Below are 14,330 nucleotides of genomic sequence, written 5' to 3'. Positions count from 1 at the left end.
CTGGTCTCCCATGGGGTGCAGGGCCCAAGCACTTGGGCCATCCTCCACTGCCTTCCCTGGCCACAGCAGAGAGCTGGCCTGGAAGAGAGGCAACCGGGACAGAATCCGGCGCCCCGACTGGGACTAGAACCCGGTGTGCCGGCGCCACTAGGTGGAGGATTAGCCTATTGAGCCACGGCGCCAGCCCAAAAGCTTATCTTTTAATTCCGTTTTCCTCACCATTTTTTTTTTAAGTAGGTTCATATATTGAATTTAAAATTCAATGTAAGGCCATGGGAAAGGTAATAAAAACAGAATAAGTTCTAAGGCGTTGTATTAGGGAATATCTTTATTTATTGGTGAGTAAAATCAGGAAGTCAGTGAAAAAGATTTAAGAAGGAGCAGTCAGTAAGGAAACAACACAGTGGACCAATAACTGGGAAACTGGGGTAAGGGGACCTTTCTAAAAGGAGAAAGTGGCCAGCAAGTAGGGTAAAGTCCACCTGATTGTGATGTTTAGCAATTATTAGATTCGCGAATACTTGTCAAGAATACAGTCTAAATAGACCAGGAACAGGGAAAACAAAATATATTGGATCCAAAAGTAAGTTGGAAATGAAAAAGTAGAGACCATGAGTGTGGATTACTCTTTCCAGAGTTTTGATGACGAAGGAAGGAGAAGAGAGAGAAAGAGAGAGAGAGGTTGGTATCTTAGGAAGAAAGCATTGAGAAGAAACTTTCTTATTGTGCACTTAATTGAAGGCTTAAGAACAGTAGCAAGAAACTATTAAGATTATGAGAAAGATATAATAATTTATAGGACAGTATTGTAAATTATAAAGAAGAGGATGAAATTGGAACACAGGTAGAGAAATTTTCTTAGAAAGCATTACTGCATTGAACCACTCATTGAACATTTATTGGATGCCAGAAACTGAGGGATGGGATTTGTGAGGAAGTTAAGGATATTTAGCAAGTTCATATTGGCCATCTACTGAGTAAAACAAAATGTACTTAAAAATGAGTAGGTATTGTGCTTACAGATGCATTACTTAAATTATTACTTATTCCCTGTAAGTTTTCTTCTTTATCTACATCAGACAATATAATTTTTGTTTCACCTGTCAAATAGAAGCTCAAGAAAGGAGAGTCTGTTGTGTTTTCCCATATCTACACTCTGTCTGTTCTTCCTCTGGGTGTTCCAAAGTCTCTTCCTTCATCATTTCCTTCTTGCCTAGAGAGTTCTCTCTAGCCATTCTGTTAAAATAGATCTACTGGCAATAAATTCTCTTGATTGTCCTTCATCTAAGAATTGCTTGATTTCTCCTTTATTTCTGAAAGATGTTTTTACTGCACGTAGTATTCTGAGTTGGCAGTTCTTTTATTTCAGCACTTGAAAAATATGTCACTTCCTTCTGGCCTCCATATTTTGTGATGAGAAATCCACTGTCATTCAAAAATTTCTCCCCTTGAAATAAGGTGCTGCCTTTTCTTGCTTTCAAGATTTTTCTTCACCTCTGGTGTTGAGAAGTTTGTTTATGATGTGTCTTGGAATAGATTTCTTTCCGTTATCCTGTTTGGGTTTTCTCTACTTCTTGAATCTAGGTTTATGTTTCTTACCCAAATGTGGGGACTTTGCAGCTATTCTTTCATATCCACCCTCTTTCTGTTCTCTTTTTGATACTCCAATGACACAGATCTTGGGTCTTTTGTTATACCTCTTAGACTCTGCTTTTTTTTTTTTCAGTTTTCTTTTTGTTGTTCAAATTGGGAAATGTCTATTATATTATTTTCAACTTCACCAATTCTTTATCCTTTCTGGTTTGCTGTTGAGCCCATCCAGTAAGCTCATTATTATTATTATTTCATTTCTAAAGTTTTCATTTGCTGCTTCTTTATTCCTTCTACTTCTTTGCTGAGACATTCTCATTTGTTTCAGTCATATGTATAATTATGCATTGAAGCATTTAATTATGAATATTTTTAAATCCTCACCAGATAATTCCAACATCTATGTCATTTTGGTGTTAGCATCTGTTGATTATCTTTTCTCATTCAAGTTTATTTAGGTCATTGGTATAGCAAGTCATTTTTTTCAGTGTGCAAGTATCTGGAAATTTAGTGTATGATATGCTAGTCTTATTTTCTTTTCTTTTTTTTTTTTTTTTAGATACCAAGGATATAGTTTTTATTTTGGGATCAACATGATAATCTTTTTAAAACAGATTAGAAGTCAACATGTAAGTGCAAAGGTCAATCATTATAAGATTTGATTTAAATCATTGCTTATATAGGAATTGTAATGAGTATTCTGTGGTTAGGAATGCTTAGATTAGAAATGGTGTCACATTAATATTTAATGCATATAAAAATTCTAGGAATCAAATATAATGAAAAGTCTGTAATAATCCCGCAAAAAAGTGCTCCTTTACATAGTTTTAGTTTCACGTGATGAAGACTGGAAAAGAAGTGGCTGGGTCAGATCTTCAATTACACATTTTGTACCAGGAATGAAGAATGTTTCTGGCTTTAACGCTGCACAGTCACTTCCCTAGGCAGTCTTCTGGAGTGCATACAGAATCATTACTAATAGAAGCGAGAGAAGACAAACTGAGGCTCCAGTTTTAAACAATGACAATGAAAAGAATACAAAATCCGAGGGTAATAAAGCTTTTAAATAGTACTAAATAGCACAGTTTAAATACATGTTATATGCTTTCATTAGCTGTCCTGTTTAAAAAAAAATCAGTTCCTGGGTTTTTATATGTGTTTTCTTTTTAGAAATAATCAGCTTTTTTCTCATGGATACACATTTGGCCCATATGCACACTGGTGATGATCCTGCCAAACACCCTGGAGTTCTCCTTAGGGCTCTCCCTAGCCAGCAAGAGGTCTCTTCTTCCACAAGTCGTGTGGCAAGAGCCACCAGGGCTGGGCTCAGCCTAAAGTAAGACAGCCGGGGCCACCTCCTTGATGGTGGCTGCGGCTTTCTCCAGCTCTTCCTCTGTTTGCTCCACTGGGACCAGGACCCTAATGCTCAGGGGAGGGGGGCACTTCTCTTTGTCCAAATAGCCTGCCTGAGTTAACGCAGTACTGCTGTTCATGCACTGATTTACAATTTCCTGAAGCAGTTTAACACCGTTATCTCAAGACCCAGTGCTCTCCTCCAGGTGAAGGTGAAATGCTGGAGAAAAGGATTCCCCCATCACTTTTAATCCAGAAATGCCTTGTAAAGCTTAATGAATTTTTTGGCACTTTTCCTTCAAAACTGCAAAAATTCCTGGGTTCTCTTCCATAATGTTGAGGGCTTCAATGGCAGCAGCAGCTAACGGGAGGTAACAAAGCTGGAAAACAGTATTGCTTGCCAGAGAGTTGCTGATGGTCAATGATGAAGGACCTGCCACAGCAGAAACCTCCCACAGAACCAAGGAGTTCTCTGTATTTGGTGCTGATCAGATCAGTGTCATCAATATTGATTCCATGGTGTTCAGTGACACCTCGGCCATACTCGCCAAGGACTCCAAATGAAAGGCTTTCCTTCAGAAAGATCCTTGCTTTGTATTTGTATTTTAATTTAACCGACTCTGGAAGAGGACAAATAGTTTCAGTATTCATGTATATTCCTTTTACCACAATGAAATATCGAGTTACACAAGCCTTGCGACGATTACAAACACAATGTCTCCTCTCTTAGAGTAAGCAAGAACAGCGCTGGCTATGGTGGCAAGCCCATAAGAATATATAATGGCCTCCTCCGTCTTCCTAAATTTTGCCAGGCAGTCTTCCAAATCCAAATGAACATCAAATGTGCCATAAAATCCTCTCGGTCCACAGGTCTCCACACCATACTTCTTTAGAGAGGCTAAGGCTGCTGCCTTCACCTTAGGGTTATCCAGCAATCCAAGACTATTAAGTGAGGCCACATTCACACATTCATTTCCATTCAGCACAATGTTGTGGCTTGGAGGGCCTGAAACAGTGTTATAGTTGAGAGCAGGATGGTCTTTGGAGACAAGAGGAACAAGAGGTTCTGGTTGCCACTCCTCAATCAATTCTTTCTTCTGGACTGTAAGATCAGATGGTTCTTGTAATTTATAAGTTTTAGAGAAAAGAAGTCTGATTATTCAGAGTATTAGAATTCCTTCCAAAATTAGACGGTAAGCTGGAGCCTGGACGAAAACTGGGCCAGTCCAATTTATAACAATGCTTATACCGATGCACTGTTTCAGACGTACAAGGATTTAACTTCCCCAGTACCTCCCGAGACAGAAATTTCCACTAGACTTTCCTGAACTCCGTTTTACCATCAGTCCCAATGCAGGCGTGGAGGGGCCCATTTGCTTCCCACACCAAGACAAAGCTGAAGAGGGGCACCTCAGAGACTCTGGGTCCTGGCCCCCTTTTGCCCCATCCCTTCACCATACAGTCTGCTTGCTGGGACTAGAATGCCCAGGAACCAGTCCAGGCAGGGACATGGAGTCAGGGCATTGCTAGTCTTATTTAAATAATCTCTCCTAGCAAAACTTTTGTGATACCACCCCAGTGTACGAAGAAGTATTTTTCTTGTTACTTCCTGGCTGGGGTAGTCGAAGTTTAGAGTCCACATTTGGTCTCCTTTGAAACCTTGGGATGGGCATGTCATTATTGCTGGTGGGGTTGGAAGTTCACCTACCTGCTAGCTCTCTGTTGACATCTTCCTGCTTGCTATGAGGTGCCCGCTGACAATGCTAAGGGCAGAAGACTACAGTCCTGGCTGTCTGCTCAGTCTTCCCTGATATCACCCCAGGGGTCAGAGAAGTCCAGACGAGGCTTCCTCCAGCAGGCTTCCCTTGCGTTTTTGTTTCTTTTTGAGAGCTTTGCCCATTGACATTTATTAGTTGCTGACTCCTTCAAAGCCCAGTACAGGATATGAGACCCCCCCCCAAAAAAAAGCACCCCATTGCTATGTCCTTCCTCAGGCTCTGAGGCCCCTAATCAATCTACTTTCTCTCCATTTTTCAGTCATCTCATGTTTGTTTTAATGTGTGTAACTAGGAGTTCTAGCTGCACTTAATAAGAGGATAGGGAGAGATTGGCGCTGTGGCGCAGCAGGTTAAGCTGCTGCCTGCATGTTGGCGTCCGATATGGGCATCAGTTTGAGTCCCCCCTATACCACTTTTGATCCAGCTCCCTGCAAATGTGCCTGGGAAAGCAGTGGAAGATAGTCCAAGTCCTTGGATCCCTGCCACACCTGTGGGAAACCCGGAAGAAGCTCCTGGCTTCTGGCTTCAGCGTAGCCCAGCCCCAGTCATTGTAGCCACTTGGGGGAGTGGACCAGTGCATGGAGGATTCCTCTCTCTCTGTCTCTCCTTCTCTATTTCTGTAACTCTTCCTATCAAATAAATAGATAGATCTTTAAAAAAATAATAATAAGAGGATAGGGAGAATTGTGTCTACTTCATCTTGTCTGGAAAAACAAAATCTCACCACACTTATTTTATCTTTTTCCATAAGTTTGTGTTTTTTTCTGGCTACTAACACTGACCCGATTTTATAAACATATCCTTCTATATTTAGTTGTTTTATCTTTGTCTGAAAGAGGATATTTTCCCTTTTTCCAGTGCAGAATTGGGTGAGCTGAGTTAGCTGAGATTTAGTTTTCAAGGAAAAAATCACCACTAAATAGCAGTTTCTGCCTCCTAGCAGAATTACTTAAAACAGTCATACACACACAGGAAAAAAATAAAATAGAAATCACTAGCTATAAGTATTCTGTTTGTTACTTTTAAATTTTGAAGTAGGTCTAATTGCTGTTAAGAGTGCATAGTAAAAACCTAGGCCTCAGGGATTGTTCTTTTAAATATTGCCTCTTAGATTAATTTATTTAGAAGGAAATAGTGTTAAAATACTAAAGCAAAACCTAACTGCTTGATTTTAGTGACACTGTAAAATTTTTTTCTAAGTTGTTTTAGGTTATTCCTTTGTAATATTTCTTAAGTAGAGGGTCAGGCAAATAATCTGATTTTTTACCAATTTTTTAAGCATCATTCTGCTAAACAGTCCATATAAACTCAATTATATTAAGAACCAGTGAGGTGAACTTGTTCATAAAATGCTTTATTATCTGCCATCTTTGCAGCATTTGCTGAGTTTAGATAATAAACCTCTACACAGAAGTTACTTAATTTTTCTCTGAGCAGTAATTTGCATTTGTGATCAGTTGCTTCATTTTCAGCGTCAAGTAATGATATATTTATACTAGTTTTGCCAATTTAACCTTACAGTGTTAGATGTGAATCCATTGAGTAAGAACTTGCCCTTTTCACTGTAGTTATGGATACTATTTTGTCAACTTTGTTTGATTTTTACCTAGAATTATTCATATTGGGTGATAGTTTCATGCTATCTTAAAAGATGCATGCACCTTTGGTCATTGTGCTATTCCCCAAGACCATAGCTAATGGTCTGGCAGTGTTGAATTGAATTCAGAAATGCTACTGTAATTTAGGCTTAAAAGTATGCTTGGGCAAGGTAGAGAGTAGATTTTATTTGAAAGTAGGGAAAAGAATTTTAATTGTTTTTTCCCATTGACTTTCCCTATAATATAAAGTCTTAAGGCCTACAGGTAATATTTGCTAATTGTGTGTGGGTTTTTTTTTTTTTTTTTTTTTTTTTTTTTTTTGCCAGGCAGAGTTAGTGAGAGAGAGAGACAGAGAGAGAAAGTTATAGACAGTGAGAGAGAGACAGAGAGAAAGGTCTTCCTTCTGTTGATTCACTCCCCTAATGGCCGCCACGGCCGGCACTGAGCCCATCCAAAGCCAGGAGCTGGGTATTTCCTCCTGGTCTCCCATGCGGGTGCAGGGCCCAAGGACCTGGGCCATCCTCCACTGCCCTCCCGGGCCACAGCAGAGAGCTGGACTGGAAGAGGAGCAACCGGGACTAGAACCTGGGGTGCCGGTGCCACTGGCGGAGGATTAGCCTAATGAGCCACAGCGCCGGCCAATATTTGCTAATTGTTACCACCCCAGTTTTCAAGCACAAGGGAAATGTTAAACTGTTCTGAAAGTTTCAAATATTGTTTCCTTTAAATGAAAAAAATAGGTAATTTTACATCTTATATATATATATATATATTTTTTTTTTGACAGGCAGAGTTAGATAGAGAGAGAAAGGTCTTTCTTTTTCTGTTGGTTCACCCCTCAAGTGGCTACGTTGCGACCGGCACACTGCGCTGATCCAAAGCCAGGAGCCAGGTGCTTCTTCCTGGTCTCCCATGCGGGTGCAGGGCCCAAGGATCTGCAGGGCCCAAGGACCTGGGCCATCCTCCACTGCACTCCCGGGCCACAGTAGAGAGCTGGACTGGAAGAGGAGCAACTGGGACAGAACCCGGCGCCCAACCAGGACTAGAACCCGGGGTGCTGGCGCTGCAGGCGGAGGATTAGCCTAGTGAGCCACGGTGCTTTGTAAGTGATTCCTTCCAAAACAAAACAGTTGACCAAAACAGATAAATTCTCAGTATATTAGATGTGAATCTATTGTGTAAGAACTTAGAATATATTTATAATATATTCTAAGGATGGATTAAAGGGAGGAAATAAAGGAATTTGACAGTGTATTACACATCATTGAAAAGGAGGGGAATGAGCCTCCTGCCACTGGTGGAGAAAAGGGTCTTAGAGATGATGTGTACACCCAGAATGTCTCTCCAGAGTAGCAGCAGCAGTAGTTTGCTAGAAACGTAGGATCTGGAGCTTTTGGATCTCAGATCTCAAAAAATCAGAATCTGCCTTCTAGCAAAACCCAGCACACATTCCATCTTAAGGAAATTCTGGTATGGTAGTTCTAAGACTTTACTCCACATCTCGGCTCACTGGCAGCATATCTGGGAGTAAGTTGTTAATCATTCTGTGCTGCAAATTTATTTGTACAATGAGACTAATAATAGAACCGAGAAATTTTTTCTTTTAATGAGAATGAAATATAATGTCTTCAAAGCACTTAAAGTTGCCCCACCCCCCAGTAGAGGTTATACTGAGCTGTATGTGAACACTCAAGTTCATGCACCTGTTTCTGGTGATAGGCATTTAATTCTGTGATAGGTGATGGTAGTATTTGACTTTTCCAAGAACTATCCGATGAGGAATCACAAGGGAGAGATGACAGGCACAAAAGTGAAAGAGCTGGAAAATGAAATATATGTGGAATACGTAAGGCCACTGGATTCTTCTTTTTAGGAAGGAGACCATCAAGGGACCTCTTAAACACTGAGAAATGACTGGTCTCACATAACCACACAAATAACTAAAATAGACAAATACAGGAGTTAGAAGAGCCAGAGGTATTGTATTGAAAAACCCTCATGGAGGGTTTTATAATTAAATGACAAGAACAAATTTCTTCTGCTTGAAGGTAGCGGGCATGGATTAAGATGACTTCTTTCTGAGGAACTTTTACTTTGTTCCTCATGGCTGGAGCTGGGAGGGCCCCATTTAGTGTGTTGAGCTCTGCTACACAAAGTGTCATTCACAAGGCCAGTCTTACTGAGCAGCCTTTCGGGGCCTGGAAAGTGTCATGTACAGACCATTTCCAGTGGTCTATTTCATTAGGAATTTACCCTTTTTGAAATTGGAAAATTTCAAGTGTTAATCATTGCTATGCAGTTCACTTGAGGGAGGAGGAGTGTGATCACAGCTTTTTCTTCTACAGGTCTAGGCTAGTTCCTTGTAACTCATAAAAGGCTGGATTGATTTAACGCAGCCTTTCCAAGTGGGAAAAATATTTCTTCTTCAGCTATAGCTGAAACATGGAGCCTTTGAATAAAGGAGAAATTTTTAAGCAGGTTAGAAGAGGAAAATATGTGGCTTTCAATAGAAATATTTTTGTAACCTTACCTTTAGTGTCTAAAAAGAATGCTTGGAAGTATGCATTCTCTTAGAGCATTATGTGAATAGGAAACTATAAAAGAAGAAATCAAAGTTCTGATCAATCTGGCACATTGATAGCCTATTGTATAGGATATCTGCATAAGTGCTTTTAGCTTTAGAATTGAAGAAACAAACCTGGAGTCTCCATTGTGTAAATGGTTTCCTGAAAAACAAACCGGTATAGTGACCTGAGCCAAAGACAGAATTCTAAAGAATCTCAGTTCCATGTGTGTTTCTGCCCCATCTTTATCAAATTCGCTAAGAAACAAGGAGGGGAGCTAAAAAGCTCTAAAGGAGCTAGTTGAATCCACTAAATTAGGTAACAGACTTGTATCAGGGGGTTGTACTCATGCGCAGATCACAACTTAATAAACAGGTATAAACTTTTATCTAAAATTATTTTGTCACTAACAATCAGTTTTTCTTTCTACCAACAATCCATTTTACATTGCAGATGTTATTTGCCAAAGTCACATCATTTCTAAATCCAAGAATTAAGATTTGAACCTAGAATGTTGGGCTGGGATCCAAAGCTGTGCTTTTACTGACTGTATGACTGCCCTTGTACTGCTTATGCTTCTTACAGAGTACGCAGATAGCATTTGTCAAATGACTTGGAAAAAACTAGGATGTATCCCTTCCAAGCACTCAGGGCAAATTCTGGTTAACAAATCATCAGATCCTAATCACAGTTTGTCACCTGACTTAATGACTGAGGGCAAATGGAATCCTGGAGAGCTCTTAAGAGACTAACCTGATGCTTGTGGGTCTGCTTCTCCCATGATAACTTATGGCAAAAGTAAGAAGACAAGAAGAGATTGAGTAATAGTAGAAACAAAAATGCATATAAATAAAAAAACAAAGCCAAAAAAGAGTTTTCTCCCAACATTTAAAAAATTATGCTAGTTTTCAGATACAAAGAAAAGTTGAGAGGCCAGCACCATGGCATACCGGGCTAAGCCTCTGCCTGTGATGCCACCGGTATCCCATATGAGCGCTGATTCGAGTGTCAGCTGCTCCACTTCCAATCCAGCTCTCTGCTTTGGCCTGTAAATGCAGTAGAAGATGGTCCAAGTGCTTGGGCCCCTGCATCCATGTGGGAGACCTGGAAGAATCTCCTGGCTCCTGATTTCGTATCAGCCCAGCTCCAGCCCATTGAGGCCATTTGGGGAGTGATCCAGCGGATGGAAGACCTTTCTCTCTGTCTCTCCCTCTGTCTGTAACTCTACCTCTCAAATAAAGAATGTTTTTTAAAAAAGAAAAGTTGAAAACAATTGTAATGAGTTGCCATATACCTTCTACTTAGATCTTGAAAGTGACAGGTGTAATATGTTACTCCTTCTTCAGACTCATCTCTCAAGAATAAGAATACTTCACTTTATTGAATACATTGTGATACCTAAGAAAATTAATATTTGTTCCATGGAATCCATATTAAGTTTTTTTAAAGATTTTTTTTTTATTTGAGAGGTAAAGCTACAGAGAGGGAGACAGAGAGAAAGGTCTTCCATCTGCTGGTTCACTCCCCAAATGGCCACATTGGCCAGAGATGGGCAGATCTGAATCCAGGAACCAGGAGCTTCCTCCCAGTCTCCCATGTGGATGGAAGGGCCCAAGCACTGAGGCCATCCTCTACTGCTTTTCCAGGCCACAGCAGAGAGCTGGGTTAGAAGAGGAACACCCGGGACTAAAACCATTGCCCATGTGGAATGCCAGCGCTGCATTCCAATTTTTTTAGATGTCCCAATAATGAATTTTATAGTTGTTTTTTTCTCCAATCTAGGATCTAGTCATGATTCATGGGCTGTATTGGGTCTCCTAATGTGGAATAGATCTCCCACTCTAAGCCTTTTTCCCTCATGACTTTGACTTATGAAGAGTTTAGGGAACATACTTTGTAAAATCTCCCACGTTATGAAACTGTTTGTATTCTGGTGGTATAATTTAACGTTTTCCTTTATTTCACCTAATTCCTATTAAGTGGGAGTTGGGTTTACACATTTAATTAGATTCAGTTTAAACACATCTGTCAAGACTGTTTCATCGGCATTGTTATCTACTTCATGCATTAGGAGGTACATGATTTCAGCTTTCCATTATTAGTGCTCCTAAATTTATTGACTTAATCTGGGTGGCGACCATCAGATTTCACCATTTAAAGTACACCTTTGCTTTGCTATAAGTAAGTAATCCTGACACCGTATGAATGTCTTATTCATTAACCTTTCACCTCATGGTTTTAGTATCCATTAATGATCCTTGTCTGAAGTACATTGGGAGTTTGTAAAATGGTCATTTTGAAACTTTGACCGTTCTTTCTAAGCACTAGCATCCTTCTGTAAAGACAACCTTCGAATTTCTTCCCTTCTACTTTTTCTCCTGTTTTGATGTCTCACTATGAACTGGTGGATTTTTATCTCTTCTATTTTCTATTAATAGTGTAGCTAATTTACTTTAGTGTTCAAATTGACCAAATTTGGCCATGAGTCTTCCTCAAGCTAGCTCCTATTCCTGTGACAAGACTGTATCTGATTATCTTTGAGCACTTCCTTGTTATTATACCGTAAAAAGTTGTTTCATGCTCACTTTGTACTTTGCTTACCTAGAATGGAATTCAGCCATTTTTCCAAAGAATTCTGTTTCTAAAAATATTTTTTTTAAATTTACTGATTCACCTTTTTTCCACTCACAGAAGCTTCCCTTTGCTTCTGCATTAGATTAGGATTACTAAATTCCAGATCCAAGTTTCTCAGGTGTCAGAGAAAGGGTGAGACCAGGTGATGCGGATGCACTCTTCAATTCTTGAAGCGTAAGCCAACCTCTCCCCTCTCCTTTGACAGCCCAGTAAGGGTACGTCAGTCTCTGAGTCTTCCTCTTTCCACCTCAGGTTTTTCTGTCATACAGAGTTTTTCAATGTTCATCTCTCTCTTCATTCTGCTTTGATCTTTAGTTTTATTTTTCTATGTAATGCATTTTGGAACGAAGACTTTAAACTTTGTAAAATGACCATTTCACACAACCATCTCAGATAATTAATTCAGTATTTAGGTTTTGATGTGATCTTGCTTAATAGCAATTTATGTTTTTTATGTTTAGGTTATATAAAGACTCTCTCTGAAGAGATTGTGATGACGGCTGTTTTGTTCAGTTTTTAAATAGTGGTTGACAGACTCCAGTGTGTTAAATTCATGTCATGGTTTGCTGTACTCTTTCCCTTAGGTTCGTTTTTCTATGTCTACTGCATTTTTTCTGTCAGTTGGCCAGGACGGAGTCAAATATATCTTCTCTTCATTGTACCCCCCAAATCAGTGAAGAGGGCCTTTTACCTGCATTTTCCTAACATAAATCTCTCTCCAGATGGAGAGCTGAAATCTCATTGTGCTAGGGAGGAAGGAAAGGGGGGATATTTTGAAAGCTGGTGAATCAAGAAAGACATAAAAAATTGATAAAGGTAGGACTACCTGTTTTTATATTCTGCCACATAGCATGTGTTTAAATGAATTTGCCTATAATTTGTCTCAAATGCTGACATTTAACTCCTAGGCTGTATAATTGGGCTTGATTTTTCCAGAGTAAAATTCACACTCTGTGACCAGACTAATATGTTCACCTACTATAAACATTACTGCCTATGGTAACAACTAGAATAAAAAATTCTTTTTATATACATAATAGCTAGCAGAGACTCCTGGAGCCTCCACAAATCATTTCTGTCTTTTGGAGCTCCCTGACAAAAAGTGAGGAAATGTAAAACCAGCCTGGTCCAAGATAGATGGACTCTGAAAACTTACTAGCTTATTTAGACACCACTCATACTATTGTTATTGTTTTTTTTTAAGTGCCAGGCATTCAACAAGCTGTTCTAATTAATGTATTGTCTAAGCCTTGTAAACTGTTCTTTCATTGTGAACCAGCTCTTCTTCTATGTAAGCTATCACTGACTGCTTTTTTGTTGTTGTTATTAAAGTTTAATAATGAAAATAATCAAGCAATTGGTTATTTATGCAGTCATGATTGGCAAAAGTTATTAGAACAGGAATCTTCCCAGAAGCGATGATTAGATTATGGAACTGTTAGGAATGCTGAAATCAATCACCATTCCCACTCTTATTCATGATGACCTGTTGTAAAAGAGTTTATACAGAATGATCCCACTGGAAAGTGATTACTTTACCAAGAGGATGCAAAATTAAATGTTAAGGGGGAGATTCAGGAATGGTCTGAAGGAAAAGGGGTCCTGGGGAGGAAGTTACCACACTGAGAAGTAAGGAACAAAACTGTTAGATGGGATTCTCAGACACCTGATTATTTAGTAGTAGTACCCTGTGTACAGTGTAAGTTTTAGGAGCTGTGAAAGAGAGTACCCCAGGTTATGTTGCCATATTTTTAATACCAGACTATAAAAAATGTGGAGAGGCATCTGGGCAGAAAACTTCATGGTGGTAGTTTTATTAAGGAAACATTCACTTAACCGGTGTTGTGCAAAACAAAACCATGACACATGTCAACTTATAATCCCTTTATGTTTAATGTAAATAGGAACTTCCTTTGTAAATTAAACAACAATGATAGTACTCCTGCCCCCATTTTTTTTTTAAATAATAACTTTATTGAGATATAATTCACCTATACTAAAATGTACCCTTTTGGAGTATATAATTAAGTGGTTTTGAGTATATCCCTAAAGGTATACAGATACCTTCAGTATCTAATTTCAGAACATGTTCATTACCTTCTCCCTAAATCTGGTACCTATTAGCAGTTACTCCTCAGTTCCTTACCCAGTCCCAATCCCTAGCAACTACTGATTTACATTCTGTCTGTATGGATTTGCCCATTTTGGACATTTCATATAAATGAGGCCATACAATATGTGGCCTCTTTTTGTCTGGCTTCTTTCATTCAGCATAAAGTTTTCAAAGTTCATTCCTGTTGCAGCATATGGCAGTACTTGATTCCTTTTTATGGCCAAATAATATTCTACTGCACCAGTATTCCACAGTTCCCCATTTTGTTTATCCAGTTATCAGTTGGTAGACATTTAGGCTGCTTTCACTATTTCGCTGTTATTAATAGTGCTGCTCTGAATACACACATGGAAGTTTTTGTGTGGATTTCTGTTTTCAACTCTCTGGAGTATGTATCTAAGAGTGGAACAGCACACACCGGGTTCTAGTCCCGGTCGGGGCACCGGATTCTGTCCCGGTTGCCCCTCTTCCAGGCCAGCTCTCTGCTGTGGCCCGGGAGTGCAGTGGAGGATGGCCCAAGTCTTTGGGTCCTGCACCCACATGGGAGACCAGGAGAAGCACCTGGCTCCTGGCTTTGGATCAGCGCAATGTACCAGCCGCAGCGCACCAGCCGCAGTGGCCATTGGAGGGTGAACCAACAGCAAAAGGAAGACCTTTCTCTCTGTCTCTCTCTCTCACTGTCCACTCTGCCTGTCAAAAA

At 39.7% G+C, this 14,330-nt stretch overlaps 1 protein-coding gene and 1 pseudogene across 2 annotated transcripts in view; one reads left to right on the top strand and one right to left on the bottom strand.

The window, feature by feature from the left end:
- KIAA1328 (KIAA1328 ortholog) overlaps positions 1–14,330 on the top strand; it is a 348,132-nt gene that overhangs the window by 111,388 nt on the left and 222,414 nt on the right. The gene's annotated exons all lie outside the window — the stretch shown is intronic.
- Positions 2,922–13,720, bottom strand: LOC103349354 (serine palmitoyltransferase 1 pseudogene; annotated as a pseudogene).

The sequence above is a fragment of the Oryctolagus cuniculus genome, chromosome 10, assembly GCF_964237555.1.
Source record: "Oryctolagus cuniculus chromosome 10, mOryCun1.1, whole genome shotgun sequence".
Lineage (NCBI taxonomy): Eukaryota > Metazoa > Chordata > Mammalia > Lagomorpha > Leporidae > Oryctolagus > Oryctolagus cuniculus.
The sequence above is the reverse complement of the archived record's forward strand: the minus strand, read 5'-3'. Positions and strand labels throughout refer to the sequence as shown.